Here is a 17,834-nt window from a genome sequence, read left to right as displayed (position 1 = left end):
CCCGATCGATGGTCGACACTTCGTCATGTGCTCATCTTCCCCGAGCAGCACCCACCGGAGATCTGCCTACGCAACCTACGATAACCTCAACGGGTGGCACGTTCAGCGTGGCCATGCCGTAGCCGCGCAAGTGAGCATGCCACAGGCCCTAGCAACAAGACCGAGCAATGGCGCCGCAAGCCGAAGGCTGTCACACCCGGTTTTGGAAGGAAAACCGAATGTGAACCATGTATGTGCCAGGATTAGAAATTCACGTACACAGCGATTACATAGTTGGACATCATCACACAGTGCTAAAATAATCTCTACTACTCCTTAAGAAGGTATTGTAGGCGTCCACAGATTTTGTTTGGTGCACGGTTCTACCGAGGGCTCTCCGCCATCAACGCCCGCTGATCCCCCAACCCTCCTCCCCCTCAAATAAGTGATTACCTGGAACCGAGGCCACAATCCGGAAGGTGCCGTAGATGCTGTTGATTTCTTGCTGTGGATGGAAGGTGTCGCGGATCCCCCCACCCTTTCTTGCCGCGGATTCCCCACCCTCTTCCCCACCGCCCGTCATGGAAGGTGTCGCTCTTGATTTCTTGTCGCGGATGGAAGGTGCCGCGGATCCCCCACCCTTTCTTGCCACGGATCCCCCCACGCTCCTCCCCACCGCCCGTCATGGAAGGTGTCACGACATGGAGGCGATCGAGAGGAGCAGCGGGAGGCGGCGGCGGGCGGGCTGTGGCAGCAGGAGCTAAAGCTGGGCGGCAAGTTGAAGCTGGTGGTCGGCCTGCACAGGGGCAGGGGCGCGGTGACGTTCCCATCGCTGGGGCAGGCGTGCCACCGGTACCGAGACGAGCTGGAGCGATACATGAACTACACGGTGGGAGGGAGTGCCCCTTCGACGAGGCGTCGACGCAGCGGCTGATGCTTAAGGGGTGCGAGCCGCAGCCACGGCACCGGTGCCGGCCGCGCACCCCCGCGGAGTACGTGGAGCCCACGCCACTGTCGGCGAGCCTGTGGGCGGTCCCGCCGGACACCGGCATCGTGTGGGACGCGTACACGTGCAAGAGTTATGCTGCCTCGCGTGGCGCGGCAAGGCCAAGGACAACTACGACTGCAAGGACTGCTTTGACCTCGGCGAGCGGGAGAAGGACCGCTAGGTGCGCCGTGAGAAGGAGAAGGGCGACGAGCACAACTAGCTCGACTACAACATCGACGGCGTGCTGGGGTCCCTGCCTAGGGGCAGCGTGCGCATCGGGCTGGACATCGGCGGCGGGTCCAGGACATTCGTGGCGCGGATGCGGGAGCACGGCGTCATGGTGGTGACCACATCCGTGAACTTCGACGGGCCGTTCAACAACTTCATCGCGTCGCGGGGGCTGGTGCCCATGCACCTCAGCGTGGCCAGCCGACTGCCCTTCTTCGACGGCACGCTGAACGTGGTGCACTCCATGCACGTGCTCAGCAGCTGGATCCCCGATGCCATGCTCGAGTCGGCGTTCTTCGACGTCTTCCGGGTGCTGCGCCTCGGTGGCGTGTTCTGGCTCGACCACTTCTTCTGCCTCGGCTCGCAGCTGGATGCCACGTACCTGCCCATGTTCGACCGGATCGGCTTCAAGAAGCTGTGGTGGAACGCCGGCAAGAAGCTCGACAGGGGCATCCACATGGACGAGTGGTACATCTCCGCGCTGCTCTAGATTTGGTACAATTACCAGTTGATAATTTGCCTTATAATTTAGCGGACTTGTGTGGTGTTAGAATTATTTTGCAGCATTTACTTTTAAAAAGATCGATGCTCCTAGATCAATGACCATCTGTTAGTCGTAATTATCATAAAATTTAAATTATTGTTATGGTTAATTAGTTTTCTTTCTGTTGGTTGCTCGATGGGAGCCCAATATTTTGCCTTAGCTTTTTTGTATGTGGATGCGACGACTTAAGAGCATCGCCTCTGGCTGCTTGTGAGCCTCCAATTCGGTGAGAGCTCCAATTCTCGGTGGTCCATTCCCCACTGCTATTGGTGGTCCGGGTACCCGCATTGGGTGTTTTTAGATAGCAAACTGTTTTTTAGATTGTCGTAGGACTTGGACTTGTGAAAGCGACAAGAAAAGTAGATTCGATTGAAACTTTTCTAATTTATTTAGTGCCCAATAATATTCCATACTGATGTTACATATTGTCTTTATCAAATAAGAGGCGATTCATTATCTTGTTTTTTAGGTGCGTTTGAGATGTTTATATTGTACTCTATTTTTAAAATGTATTAATGTTTTCTGAAATATTATATTTTGCGATGCTTTTATAATAGCCGTGAGATGTTCCCTCCTGCTCTTCCACGTATTTGGGTTCATGGTGCTGCTGAGGTCTGTTGCCATGGGGGAGATTGTCGTCCTCATGGACCGATCACAGAAATTGTATGACAAGAGTCAGGGATGCTAGGGTGTTCTTTAACCAGTCCATGGTGGAGCAACCCATGATGCCCTTTTTGATCTAGCTTGGCCTCTTTGTGTTGTTCATTCAACGGTGGGTTGTGCCATTCTCGAACTGGATTCCCTTGCTGCTGTCATTTGGGCAACCATTCAGGTATACATTTTTGCCATGTTATTTCATCTAAATTAGTTCAAGGATTACGATGGTTTTGCTAAAACTCTTCGTTACCATTCCGAATTGATAGAACAGTCCAAGTATAGTATCTGAAAGGGGCTTTTGAGATGATGATTTGTAACTTAGCACGAAAATTGTCCTTTTCTTGATAATGATGTCCCGATCTTCCCTTTGGTTGTGAAAAGTTCTCAAGGTTTTAGGGAAAGGATAATGTCAATATACGACCAGCCGGCTCGAAGGACACTGATTCAATTCGTTGCTAGAAAAGAACAATGGTTTCATAGCAGATTTTTATCTAAACTGTGTCTAATTTTTAAATAAGAGTTTGAAAACGGTTTCTCAGCAATAGTTGCAAAGGAAAAGCAATGACATTAACCACAAACTAACCTTTACTAATTTTGCACTTGGGGATATAATCTAACAATTATACTTTAGGTGTCTTTGAAACTTTTTACTCCATTTCAGTTTCTTCGAATCAGTTGAGGACATTCAAGCTTCTGAGTAGGTTGAGCTAGACTGCTACAGAGTTGGTGCATTTGATTCTTGAAAGTGGTTCCTAGATACAAATACTCACTAGCATATTCCTTTATGTGATGTAACATAAATATGTATTTGAACATATATAGATGATATCATTCACCGTCCATACACAGTTGATTATGATTTTGCAGAGACATTTAAAGAATTGAAAACCAAAATTAATACTAAGTTTCTTATTACCAAACTTCTGGTGACAAGTTAGTAATATCTAGCTAAGATGCCGCACAAAGAAGACAGGCAGTATGCCCCGCTCCGACATGCCCAACAGCTGGTATGAGTCGTTGCTCATCTCCGCCACGAACATGCCCATGTTTTACATCTGGTGGCCTCAGTTTTTTACCCTGATATTGTGCTAGCTTTGGTATGATTCTTTCATGATATGGTTAACTACAGGTTCTACTGCTGCTAGATTTGTATGACTGTGTGATATCCAAATTAATACTTTTGTATTATTCCCATGATAAATTTAAAGTTTTCTAAGAGTTTGAACTCATGAATTTGATGATGAAGCATTGGCAGTTGGAGCTCTAGGCCTCTCTGAGATGGCAACCGAGCAATAGCTGACTGTCTTCGATGCGACATTGCAGTTGGTACGATAGACTAAAATAACAGGTAAATTTGAAGGTTTGAATTTGCCTAAATATGTCGAAACTTCTTTTTATTTACAAAAATGTATCCCAAAAAATCACGAGAATTTGAGAACATGGTGCTTTTGCTTTTATCCTCTGTTTTCTTGTTAGGTCTATTTAACTCAGACCATTTTAGTGGTCGATTAGGCACTTATGGCTTAGCTGAATACTAAATGGAAGGAGAGGGGAATTCCTAGGTTAGCTTTTTTATCATTTACATAATTTCCTTTCCATATGTATGAAGAGGGTCAAATAGACTTTTCCCAATATCTAAGGATAGCACACATTTATATGAGAATTACGCATGGGGCTTATTTTGGTCATGGATCCAATGCTGCTCTTTGTTTTATACTACTGGAGCAGAGCTCATGTGCCTTACCGCAAGGTAATTAAATTAGACATGCATGGTAAACTGTCAAGTGTGTGTTTTTACTGCAAGTGCACAGAGAGCATTAATCAAAGAGCAACACCAAGTAATCTTTCACTATTTTCTTTGTTGTAACATTACTACTCATTACTAGCATGATGGCAACCTTTTGGTGCAATTAACATGTCCATGATTGAATACTTTTGCATGTGTGACAGTGGGGTTCATGTCATCAGTTGCTTGGACAATTATATCATGAGAGTGATTGATGCATCTTTGCCCTTGCAAGGTCGACTGTCTCCCTATACTAATTCACCTATTGTCCTTTTTTGTAGCACTAGACATTCTGAAACTCTAGCACATCACATGAAGGCCATTACATGCCAGTTTATTTCGGATGGCAACCAAGTTTTTGAGGGGGTGTTTTTTCAAGTCATCGACGTGTAGGGTAGGAATTGGCAAAATGGGTTAGAATTGCGCTAGGAAAAACAGAATCCTATAATTAAGGGCGCACTAATTCCCCAACTCGACCACTCTTGCCAATATTCCAGAGTGAAGTTGTGGGCTGCATCTTTTCTCATTGCTGCCTCTTTGGAATTTGTAGCTTTGATCAATGCTATCTCAACTCTGTTCATATATAACATGTATATTTTCTTTATCAGCCGGTAACAGGGGTACTTTGCGCAGATAATCTTTGCTAACCAGCTACAATTTCGGTTGCGTGCAATCAGTACTGTTTCGTTCCTGAATTCTTATTTTAGTGCCCCACTTTATCAGCTTTTATGAACACTCACACTGAAAATGCTACTATGCAAAATATAAGTAAAATGTCGCCTTTTGTAGCTGTTACTTTTAAGGTGATTGACGTGCATTGGGTTGAGCATTTGTTTTTCATTTGCTAGCTGCAACTGCAACAATTTTTTGTTTATTGTTGGGGCATCCACTTGCACAAGTGTTGGCTGATAGTGATCTTTTGGTGTTGGTTGTTGGTGGAAATGGTAGTAAAGAGCAGATTATCGTGAGTGGATCAGTAGAAGTGCTGAAACCTTGTTGGGCAGTTGCTAGATCCAATGTGCCAGTGTGGGAGCAACTTTTTAACGTCTCTATTTGCCATTACAACCATTTTAATCTGTTCCATCATGGTGACTTCTCGAGAAATTTTTGGATAACATTTGATACAATTGGTTTAGAGGCCGTGACAGACGATGGACGATGGACATAAACACAGGAGATGAAGCCATGGTGATATCATATTTTTGACAAGCCCGGGAGAGGTGAGTGTTGCTTTGTACGAGTTGATGAAACATTGGGCCCTACATCTGTAAAACATATATTGGTGATGTATTTGTGATTGTAGGTGACATCGTACTCTTCTAGGCTACTCGGCTACAATGCAGTGTGGAGGCAAGTATCATCACGGATGACATGGTCCAAACTCCCATCTCCATCGGGATTGATGGAGAAGATAGTGGTGCCTACCTTGAAGGCTTTCTCCGTGTGTGCCTATGACCCAAAAGAGGTGACCATCTGCGGCGGTGACCAAGAAGCAGTGGTGCTCTCCTTCTATCTGGGAGCATATTGGCCATGAATGAGTTCCCAGCACCCCCGACTCATGGACAAAAAAACAATGGTAGCCTCCAACACTTCGTAATTTCTATCAATATCGCTAAAAAAGATTAGATTAGTGTATGGTTGTTGATATATTTGTCTATCATTTAAAATTCTATATTGATTTTTTTAAAATAGTTTGTATGATATTATAATATTTGTTCGACATCATATCATTCTATTTAAGTTGACATATTTATAACAATATTACATATTTAGATTAGTGTATGGTTGTTGATATATTTGTCTATCATTTAAAATGAGGGGAAGAATGATCTAGAACTGAAGATGGAGGAGCTCAGGTGAAAATGAACTTGTTCATTGTGTGTTTTCTAACCCTTTTTTGGAATTGTTTCAAAATATACTATAATGAATTGGTGTAAGAATGTGTTGGAAGTAGCAAAGAACCTGATGCCTTTTGCAATGAGAATGTCTTTCTGGCAATTTATCCTGATTTTGTGGTGCAAAGAATGTGTATTGGAACTGATGAGGACATCACTATGAGTACGACTACACCAGCAGCACCTCCACATCAAGCGCCACTTCCTTCATTAGCTGGGCCAATCACTCGGGCCCGTGCCAGAGATCTTAACTTCGTCATGCTACTGAAGAATGAGGGCCCAGAAGAATAGACGACCAGCCCAACTGCGGCCCATAGTGGACGACCTAGGGTTGGCCGCCCTAGGGGCTGCGCCCCCTCTATTTATGCTGGAGCTGCGCCTCCTTTATTTTGGAGTTTTGTTTTACGTTTGCCTTAGCTACTCTCGAATACGCGCAAGTCTGCGCTGTCTTCGTGTATTCAGAACTCCACCCTCGAGTAAAAGATTAGATTGCTCGCTTCTTTTTCTTGTTCGTTCTTCGATTGCGCACAGGAAACGATCTTCGTGATCAGGCCGATCTCGCATCAGCAAGGTCGGTAACCACAGGGAGTTGGTTCAGCGATTGCATTGGCGCCTCGGGCTTGCTCGTCGTAGTCGGATCGCAAGGGTCATCTTCCGCCAAATCGGAATTATCTCTACTCGCCGAAAGATCGGGCACCTCAGCTACATCAATTGGTATCAGATTTCAAGGTTGATCGGTGAGTTTATCGAGCGTTTTTTTTCCTACAGTCCACAAAACCACATAAAAATTCAGGTTAGATCTTATCCCAGCACCTTTTGAGCCTCGCACTTTCTTTCAATAATCTGCATTGTTGAATTTGTGTGCTTTCGCGTCATTTGTTGCTGGTTGCATTGTGTTCTTCCACCATTCAAACCCTAGCGCCGCCACCATCTCCCGTTTGATCACGCCACAAATTGAGTCAACATTGTTTCCTTGTTTTTCTCCTTCGGTTACATAAAAAAAACAGAAACAAAAAAAAGAAAACGAAGGAGAAAGGATACGGTTGTTTCATCCCGGTCGTTTTTAAAACATAACTTGAGGTACCTTCCGTAAACCGGGCATAACTTTTCGCTCGGGTGTCCAAAAAATCTGAAATTTTTACAGGAGCTTGTTGACACCATTCTGAGCCCGGCCAAACTAACCCTCGGTCTGTTTGGTTTCGACAAAATTGTCAAAAAAATTCAGGAAAATAAAGAAAAAATTTCGTCAAAGTTCTCGCACGCTTTTCAGAGAACTTCCTGATTTTCTATAGACCACATCTGATATCTGTTTTAGGTGAAACTTCGTGTAGCTCCTATCTTTTTGCTTCTTGTGCTGAGAAAAATATCAAAAAAATCATGCAAAAAAGAAAAACAAAATCACCTGTGATTTCTACTAGTGCCTTTTTGGCATCACTAGTACAATATTTACGGTACTGCCATTCTGCTAGTTCCATCCATCCTTTGCACCTGTGGCCAGCAATATAGTTTCGTGTTTTGCACTATAATTCAACTTTGCATTATTGTTTGATCGTGCTAATCCTTGACTTGAGTGCAGCCTACCCACAACTCCACATATTTCTACGACGAGCAGGTTTCTGTTTCTCCACGCAATCGCTCATCCAATCTTTCACCGGTTCCACCTGTTGATTGCAGTTCACCACTGTGGCTTGGTAAGAACGGATAAGAACTTGATAACAGCACTAGTGTGAGCGCCTTGTGAGCAGTACACCCCTGTTTTTGTCGTTGGTTTTTCTCCTTTTGGTGTTTTGGTGTTTGCGCTAACTATGGCAGGAGCACACGACATGGTGGATGCCCAGTTGCAGGAAGTAAGGGGACAAGTTGATGGACTTGCTGCTGACATTAGGACGATGCATGAACGGCTTGATTCAACGATCACTTCGACGACCGAGCGTTTCAACCAACTTGACCTTGCTCAAACGGCGACTCGCACCACACTCGACACCATCCTGGCACGCCTTGATGCATTGACCACAAAGATGGAGCAGGAATACGGCGGTGACACTGAGCAGGACGATGGAGATCGCCGTGGTCGTGCACGTCGTGTGGTTCGTCATCCCCCTAATGACTTATTTTCTAAGATTAAATTTAAAATTCCATCTTTTAATGGTAAATATGATCCTGCTGCATATCTTGATTGGGAATTAGAGGTAGAACAGAAATTTTCATGCCATGATATTCCTGCTAATAGCCAAGTGAAGGCTGCCATTAGTGAATTTACTGATTTTGCTTTAATTTGGTGGCGTGAGTATAAACAAAAACTTCCCATTAACAGTGTCATTACTTGGACCCAATTAAAAACTGCCATGCGCCACAGATTTGTTCCTTCCTATTATGCTCGTGATTTGCTTAACAAAATGCAGCGTTTTCAACAAGGTTCACTATCTGTTGAGGAATATTACCAGGAGTTACAAAAGGGTATGCTTCGTTGTGGTTTGGTTGAGTCGGATGACGCTGCTATGGCGCGTTTTCGTGGTGGTTTGAACAGGGAAATTCAGGATATACTTGATTATAAGGATTATTTTGATATAACCACATTGTTTGAATATGCTTGCAAAGCTGAACGTGAAGTGCAGGGACGACGATCAAAGACATATACTAACTCTTTTGCAGGCCGGGGTCCAACACACAGCTCAACTCCTTCCAGCCCTGCACCTTCTACGCCTAGCACTACATCGCGCACAGGGACGACCAAGCCAGTGGCGCCCCCTGCCAAAGGCGCCGCTTCTTCCACAGGACGTACACGGGATATTCAGTGCCATCGTTGCAGAGGGTTTGGGCACATGATTCGGGACTGCCCAAACAAGCGTACCTTGCTTATACGTGACAATGGTGAGTACTCTTCAGCCAGTGATTCTGAGGAAACTAGTCATGCTATGATTGCCACTAACCATGCAGAAAATGAGGAAGTCCACGTTGATCCCATCGACGCCGATAGGTATGAGAGTCTTGTTGTGCAGCGTGTTCTCAGCACACAGGTTGCCCAGGCCGAAAAAAATCAGCGACACACTCTATTCCATACCAAGGGCGTCGTGCACGAACGGTCGATTCGCATCATCATCGATAGTGGCAGCTGCAACAATTTGGCAAGTACAGCGTTGGTAGAGAAATTATCCTTGCCCACTCGCACACATCCACATCCGTATCACATTCAATGGCTTAATGATGGTGGTAAAATAAAGGTAACACGTTCGGTACGTGTCCCCTTTTCGCTGGGTTCTTATTCTGATTATGCTGATTGCGATGTTATTCCTATGGAAGCATGCTCTTTGTTATTGGGTCGACCTTGGCAATATGATACTGATAGTTTACATCATGGTCGTTCAAATCATTATTCTTTCATGTTTAAAGGCCAGAAAATAATTATACATCCAATGACCCCTGACCAAATTTTAAAAGATGATATTACTAGGGCTGCTAAAACTGCACAACAAGTCAAATCGACATCAGCCGCACCTATTAAATCTGAAATCAAGTTGCACTCTCCTGTTTTACTTGCTACACGTGCTGATTTTGATGATCTCCATGAAGCTCATATGCCCTGTTATGCACTTGTATGCTCGCGCATGCTTGTTCCGCTTGATGATGCACCGTCTTTGGATATACCCCCTGCTGTTGTTAACCTTTTGCAGGAGTATGCTGATGTTTATCCTACGGACTTACCACTGGGTCTTCCTCCCCTCCGTGGCATTGAGCATCAGATCGATCTCATCCCCGGCGCTTCTCTTCCAAACCGCGCCCCGTACCGTACAAATCCAGAGGAGACGAAGGAGATCCAGCGCCAGGTGCAGACGCTGCTTGATAAGGGTTACATTCGTGAGTCTCTTAGCCCTTGCTCGGTTCCTGTTTTACTCGTTCCAAAGAAAGATGGGTCATGGCGAATGTGCGTAGATTGTCGTGCTATTAATAACATCACAGTTCGTTATCGATATCCTATTCCACGCCTTGATGATATGTTAGATGAGCTTAGTGGTGCCGTTATTTTCTCTAAGGTTGATTTGCGTAGCGGTTACCATCAGATTAGAATGAAACTCGGTGATGAATGGAAAACGGCTTTTAAAACGAAATTTGGTTTATATGAATGGTTGGTTATGCCATTTGGATTGACTAATGCTCCCAGCACCTTTATGCGTTTAATGAACGAAGTTCTACGGGCCTTCATAGGTTTGTTTGTTGTTGTTTATTTCCATGATATCCTTATTTACAGCAAGTCTATAGAGGAGCATTTAGAACATTTGCGTGCTGTTTTTGATGCTTTGCGTGCTGCTCGCTTGTTTGGTAACATGGAAAAGTGCACATTTTGCACGCAACGTGTCTCGTTTCTTGGTTATGTGGTTACTCCGCAGGGCATTGAGGTGGATAGCAGCAAGATTGCTGCCATTCGGGAGTGGCCTACACCGACGACGGTCACACAAATTCGGAGCTTTCTTGGACTTGCCGGTTTCTACCGCAGATTTGTTCGTGATTTTAGCTCCATTGCAGCGCCTCTACATGAGCTTACAAAGAAAGATGTGCCGTTTGCTTGGAGTGATTCGCAGGAGGTAGCGTTCAGCACTTTGAAAGATAAGTTAACCCAAGCTCCCCTCTTGCAATTGCCTGATTTTAATAAAGTTTTTGAGCTTGAATGCGATGCTAGCGGTATTGGGCTAGGTGCTGTTTTGTTACAAGAAGGAAAACCAGTTGCTTATTTTAGTGAAAAATTAAGCGGTGCTAGTGTGAAATATTCTACTTATGATAAGGAGCTTTACGCTTTAGTGCGCACTTTGCATACATGGCAGCACTATCTTTGGCATCGTGAGTTCATAATTCATTCTGATCATGAGGCTTTAAAACATATTCGTACCCAAACAAATCTGAACCGTCGTCATGCTAAATGGGTCGAATTCATTGAGTCCTTTCCTTACATTATTAAACACAAGAACGGGAAGGACAATGTTATTGCTGATGCTTTGTCTCGTCGCTATACCATGCTGTCACAATTAGATTTTAAAATCTTTGGTTTGGACACTGTGAAGGATCAATATGTTGACGATGCTGATTTTAAAGATGCTTTCGGCCATTGTATTAATGGGATACCATGGGGCAAATTTCACATACAGGATGGGTTCCTGTTTCGCGCTAACAAGCTGTGTGTTCCAGCTAGTTCGGTTCCTCTTTTGTTGTTACAGGAGGCGCATGGAGGCGGTCTCATGGGGCATTTTGGCGTCTACAAAACGCATGAGGTGTTGGCTGCCCACTTCTTTTGGCCTCGGATGCGCGCTGATGTTGAGCGCCTTGTTGCACGCTGCACTACTTGACAGAAAGCTAAGTCACGGTTGAACAACCATGGTTTGTATATGCCTTTGCCTGTCCCTTCTTCTCCTTGGCTTGATATCTCTATGGACTTTGTTTTGGGCTTGCCTAGAACTAAGAAGGGGAGGGATAGTATTTTTGTGGTTGTTGATAGATTCTCTAAAATGGCTCACTTTATACCTTGTCATAAAACTGATGATGCTAGCATTGTTGCTGAATTGTTCTTTAGAGAAATTATTCGTTTACATGGTATTCCAAAAACAATAGTCTCTGATCGTGATGCTAAGTTTCTAAGCCATTTTTGGAGATCTCTTTGGAATAAATTGGGAACTAAATTGTTGTTTAGCACTACTTGTCACCCTCAGACTGATGGACAAACTGAGGTAGTAAATAGAACTTTATCTACCATGCTTAGGGCTGTTTTAGACAAGAATTTGAGACGTTGGGAGGATTGCTTGCCTCATGTTGAATTTGCTTACAATCATGCCACGCATTCTTCTACAAAGATGTGCCCTTTCCAGATTGTTTATGGTTACATCCCTAGGGCACCTATTGATTTGATTTCACTTAATGCTGCGAACGCCCCACATATAGATGCTGCTGCACATGTTGAACAAATGATTACCATACATGAACAAACGAAACAGAACATTGCTGCTACTAATGCAAAAAATCAGGTTGCTGGTAGTAAAGGAAGAAAACATGTTACTTTTGAGCCAGGTGATATGGTTTGGTTGCACTTGAGAAAGGATCGGTTTCCTACTTTGCGCCGTTCTAAATTAATGCCTCGTGCTGCTGGTCCTTTTAAGGTGCTAACAAAGATTAATGATAATGCTTATATCCTTGACCTGCCTGCGGAATTTGGTGTTTCCACTAGTTTTAATGTTGCAGATTTGAAACCATATATGGCCGAGGATGAGGAGTTGTCGTCGAGGACGACTTCACTTCAAGAAGGGGAGGATGATGAGGACATCACTATGAGTACGACTACACCAGCAGCACCTCCACATCAAGCGCCACTTCCTTCATTAGCTGGGCCAATCACTCGGGCCCGTGCCAGAGATCTTAACTTCGTCATGCTACTGAAGAATGAGGGCCCAGAAGAATAGACGACCAGCCCAACTGTGGCCCATAGTGGACGACCTAGGGTTGGCCGCCCTAGGGGCTGCGCCCCCTCTATTTATGCTGGAGCTGCGCCTCCTTTATTTTGGAGTTTTGTTTTACGTTAGCCTTAGCTACTCTCGAATACGTGCAAGTCTGCGCTGTCTTCGTGTATTCAGAACTCCACCCTCGAGTAAAAGATTAGATTGCTCGCTTCTTTTTCTTGTTCGTTCTTCGATTGCGCACAGGAAACGATCTTCGTGATCAGGCCGATCTCGCATCAGCAAGGTCGGTAACCACAGGGAGTTGGTTCAGCGATTGCATTGGCGCCTCGGGCTTGCTCGTCGTAGTCGGATCGCAAGGGTCATCTTCCGCCAAATCGGAATTATCTCTACTCGCCGAAAGATCGGGCACCTCAGCTACATCAGGAACAATAGTTGTTGATGGATTCTTGACAGAAACAATATTGCCATTAGATATGTTAGTTTTTTAGGAAAACATATAAGGGCTAATTACAGGAAGTGTTTTCCCATTATGCATAATTTCATAATTAAAGGCCACACCAATTGTTGGCTATTACACATAAATCATCAAAAGTTTAGCACAAAAGTTGACACTTGCTTAAGTTGCCCTTTCCTGCTCTTAATTTATTTACTTTATGGAGTTCATATGAATGGGTATGTTGATGAGGATGGCTAGAAATTTCATTGCTTTGGTAAACTAAGTGATATGAAGCAACCATATCTAGGAATACATGATCATCTTGTTGCGGGTGACTTGACGATCTCAGTGAAATCGTAGCGACGCACGGGCACCTAACTATCATATTGATGTTTGTCGTTTTGTATCTATATTTTATACTAATTTTAACTTCCGTCGCAACGCACGGACACACACCTAGTAACGTAAAGAAGGTATTAATGTGATTACATTATGATGTCCGATACATCCACATAGTCTTAACATAGATCAAAGTGCGAAAACGAAACGTAGTAAAACACGACCTTCACAGGCAGCCGACTGGGGGTTTGCCGCTAACCCACGCCTAAAACTCATCATAGTCATGGAACTCCTAGAAATCCTCCGCCACGACCTCATCTTCTCCTGAGCAGGGGTTGCAATGTGGACAACCTTGTGTTTTGGTGTTTTAAGCAAGGGTGAGTACACATCAACGTACTCAGCAAATGTCCCGTTTGGCTAAAGTGGACTAGCTGTATGTGGGGTGAAGCTCAGAGAAATTGCTTTTAGTTGCTCAGGTAATTATTACTAGTAGAGAACCATGTTTTAGCATTAAACCCAAGTTATTAAGCCAAAGGTACTCCTTCCAAAAGGAAAGAATACTGAAATTCATAATCATAAACATCACCATTAAAATCATTATTATCCTCATCATCATCTGTAATCATAGTATCTCTAATCAAAGGAGCTCCCAAAACTACACATAATTGTGAGCACATCTGATATATCAGTTTCATAACACTCTGTAGAGATTGCACACTTTACCCACGAGCCATGATTCCCTCTCTAGCCTAGGTTGTATAAACTCGATCTTCACTACCGAGGTGAATGGCCAGGGATTCACTACGAAGCATTTACAAAGATTCCCTGAAGATGTAGCCGCCCGTTAGGTTTCCTAAATATACCGCAATCCTCCCCAAGGGGCAAACCACCCTCGGTAGAGCGAGCCGCATACACCGAGCCCCATTGACGGCACGACGGCGAAGCAAACTGTAACACCCTGAATTTGGGAGTATAAACTTTCATTCTAATTATCAACCAAATTCAGGTGTTACTCTTCTCTCTCTAGTTTCACTCTCTCCTTCTCCTTTTATAGAATTAGTTTAATTAGGGAGGGATTATGTATTTTATTTTGTCCAAACCATATGAGTCATGAAATGTTGCATCATGTTGAGCTCCAAATATTCTTTGAATTGTTGCACATGTTTGATTTGGTTTGAATTTGGAACTTGATTTGAATTTGAATTGAAAACCCTAGAGAAAATAAATAGAAAAGCAATTAGAAATTCCCTAGAAAATAGAAAAGCTAATTCAGCCCGAGTCAGCCCATTAGGCCTAGCTCTACGCGCGCGCCTGCGCCCTCGTGCCCTCGGTGGCTGACAGGCGGGTCCCACCTGTCGGCGCCAACCCACGCGCCCTCTACCTCTCCCTCTCTCCCTCTCTCTCGCTGCTCTATGGGGCCGACCTGTCGGCATCATTTCTTTTCGCACGAGCGCTCTCACTCTGCCTCGCGGACCCCACCCGTCAACCCCCTCCGCGTCCCTAACCTCTCACCCACGTCCCCCGCCGTGGACGTGCCCACGACCACGCGTTATCCGGCAACTCCCTGACGCCATCGCCCCTTTAGAAGCTCGCACACCGCTCGCCCACTTCCCCCGCTCATTTGCGCCCTCAGTCGAGCTCTCTCGTCACCTCTCTCGCCCTGCGCACGTGACCAGCCGAGCTCCGCCGCCGCTCACCAGGGACTGCCGCCGTTCCGCAACCATCGTTGCGCCCGCGTCGTGCCCATTCCCTCGGTAAGCTCCGTCGCATCACCCGCAACTCGGGACGCCCTTTGATTCGCCCTTTTCTCCTCTGGTGTGCCCGGTCCGCGCTCACTGGAGCACTTCTTGTGCAGCCAGAGCGCCACCGCCGTCGACCCTCGTCCTCGCCGCGCCCCAGCTTCCGTTCGTGCGTTCCTGGGACTCCCCTCAAGGTAATCGTTCTAGCCCCGCCCGTATTTCCCCCTGTCTCGCATTTACCTGCCCACGATAGCTCACCGGAGTATCCTCCGGTCCGCCGAGGACTCCCCTCCGTCGTCTGGCCGCCTCACCCCCGTTTACACGAAACCGACCCCGCCATAGAGTTCGCACGACCCTCCTCAACCTCTCCAACTACCCGGTCTGACCCCTCGCGCCATAGGGGGCCCAGTCTGCCTCGCCTCTAGCGATGGCGCCGCCGTGTCCGCGGGGAGCGCCGCCCCTGGCTTCCCGGCGGAGACAAAACCCCCTGGCGTGCATCCAGTTCGTCCAACTCCAATCGGACGGTCCGATTTCAATTAGGCCAGATCTAATCCCGACCGCCCGATCTGGATCTGATCATTCTCCACTCTCTCCCTCACACGCGCCCTGCGACTAGGACTGGCCGATCAGACCATCTCGCCCCAGGCCGCTGACACCCCTGGCCCGCTAGTCAGTCGCGCCCGCATTCGTGCGCGCGCATCCGTTCGGTCAGATCTAATTCTAGCCGTTGCTCGCTGATCCGATGGTCGAGAACACCCCGTACCCCTTCACGTGTAATTTTAGCTAAAGAGACCCTGAGTTTTCGGGTAATAGAACCCGTCGTCCTTATACTTTGCGCGCAGGACCCTGTATTCTTTTAAACAGCCCCCTGTACTTTTAAATAATTACAGAATTAGGCCTATTTTCATATTTCAAACTTCAAAACTTGTTTATTTCATATCTTTTTCATATGAACTCCAAATTTAGTGATTCAAATTTCAAAATGTTCATAGGAATATTCTCTGTTCAAATAAATTATGTCCATACACAGTCTATACACTCTAATTTTATACCTAGACTAGAGGTTAGTGTATGTGTTAATTCATTTGTTTATTAAATAAATAAAAATGAGAAGCCTAGTTGCAAATGAATATTTAATGTTGTGGGACTAATAATGTGCCATGTAAGAGTTGATTTCTGGTATAATTGTGTGTCTCACTAAAGTTCGTAAAACTAAACTATGTAATCCATAATGTCTAGGGAATTACTGATTTCTAATTATATTAAACCCTAGCATTTTAGTCTACCCTACTTATTCTAGGTGTTTTATCAACTTGTGTTCAGTTGATTGTACATGTTTGATGTGTTGTTCATTTGTGCTTTCCAAATGTATTGAATGTATGATCGCTTTACTTAGACAACGAGCAGCCCGTGGTTCCTGAGTGTGTTGCCGAAGATCTTCCTGAGCAACAACCTGGTGAAGGCAAGTGTCCTTAGACCTATCATGTCCTATTTACTTTATAATTCACTGTCCCGCATTCATTATTTAAAAACTTAAGGATTGACTAGTCTGTATTTACCTTATCCTTGTTTACCTTTTGGGTTATCATGGTTAGCTTCATGATATTGCTTTACTTTAATCAATGAACATGATGTGAACATTTATGATATGATGATGTTATCCCAATGATGATCTTGTGATACTTTAGGGGGCTCAGGATATTTCCTGAGTACCTCTCCGTAAGGACCTGTTTGGGGAGCGACAGCCCGGGATAACAGTGCAACCATGAGGGTGGAATGGGATGCCCTTAGCTAATTAATTAGAGGAACCAGAAGAGTAGTTGGCTTCGCCGTAGGGCCGTCAATGGGGTCCAGGCACAGTACTTGCTCTACCGAGGCTGGTTGCAGAGGTTCTCGATTTGGTTTTGTTAGTCACCCTTCCTTTGGGGAGATGTACTGTGTTTATCAAACTGGAGAAACCTAACGAGCGACTATGACCTCTAGGGAATCTTTGTAAAGGCTACGTAGTGAGACCCTGCTAGGTCACCTTGGTAGTGATCAATGGGGAGGCTAGAACCCCGGGCAGAAAGGGAATCACAACTTTGTGGGTAAAGTGTTCGACCTCTGTAGAGTGTTAGAAACTGGTATATCAGTCGTGCTCTCGGTTATGAGCGGCCTTGGGATCCTCTTTGACTAGAATAACTTTAGTTATGATGATGGTTAATAATGATGGTTATAATGTTGATCTCTGGTATTTCCTCTTGGAGGGAGTGTTTCTGGGTAATAATTGGGTTTATTACTAAAATTTGGCTCTACTTATAGTAATAAAGACTTGACCAACTAAAAGCAACTGCTTAACCTTAACACCACATACAGCTAGTCCACTTTAGCCAAACGGGACATTTGCTGAGTACGTTGATGTGTATTCACCCTTGCTTTATAAACCACCCCACCCTAGGTTGTCCCCATTGTACTTAGTGCTTAGGAGGAGATGCTGGCAACATGGAGGACTTTGAAGAGTTTCATGACTACGATGAGTTCTAGTTTATCCTAGTGGCAAACCCCAGTCAGCTGCATGTGTAGGCTTATCTTCTACGTTTCGTATTTTTGCACTTTGATATTAATGTTGAAGACTATGGCTATGTATTAGACTCTGTGGATGTCTTGGACATATTGATGTAAATAAAGTACCTTTCCGCTATTTACTTTAAGCATTGTGTGATTATGTCCAATTATGTAATCACTGTGTACGTGAGTTCTGATCCTGGCACATACATGGTTCGCATTCGGTTGCCTTCCAAAACCGGGTGTGACATAAGTGGTATCA

At 44.9% G+C, this 17,834-nt stretch overlaps 2 pseudogenes; one reads left to right on the top strand and one right to left on the bottom strand.

Annotated features, from left to right (window-relative positions):
* Nucleotides 1-562, bottom strand: part of LOC103634043 (histidine protein methyltransferase 1 homolog) — a 46,407-nt pseudogene extending 45,845 nt beyond the window's left edge.
* LOC103634042 (uncharacterized) lies at nt 561-2,482 on the top strand (annotated as a pseudogene).
* The last annotated feature ends 15,352 nt before the right edge of the window (nt 2,483-17,834 follow it).

This window comes from Zea mays, chromosome 7 (genome assembly GCF_902167145.1).
Source record: "Zea mays cultivar B73 chromosome 7, Zm-B73-REFERENCE-NAM-5.0, whole genome shotgun sequence".
In the NCBI taxonomy this organism is placed as follows: Eukaryota; Viridiplantae; Streptophyta; class Magnoliopsida; order Poales; family Poaceae; genus Zea; species Zea mays.
The sequence above is the reverse complement of the archived record's forward strand: the minus strand, read 5'-3'. Positions and strand labels throughout refer to the sequence as shown.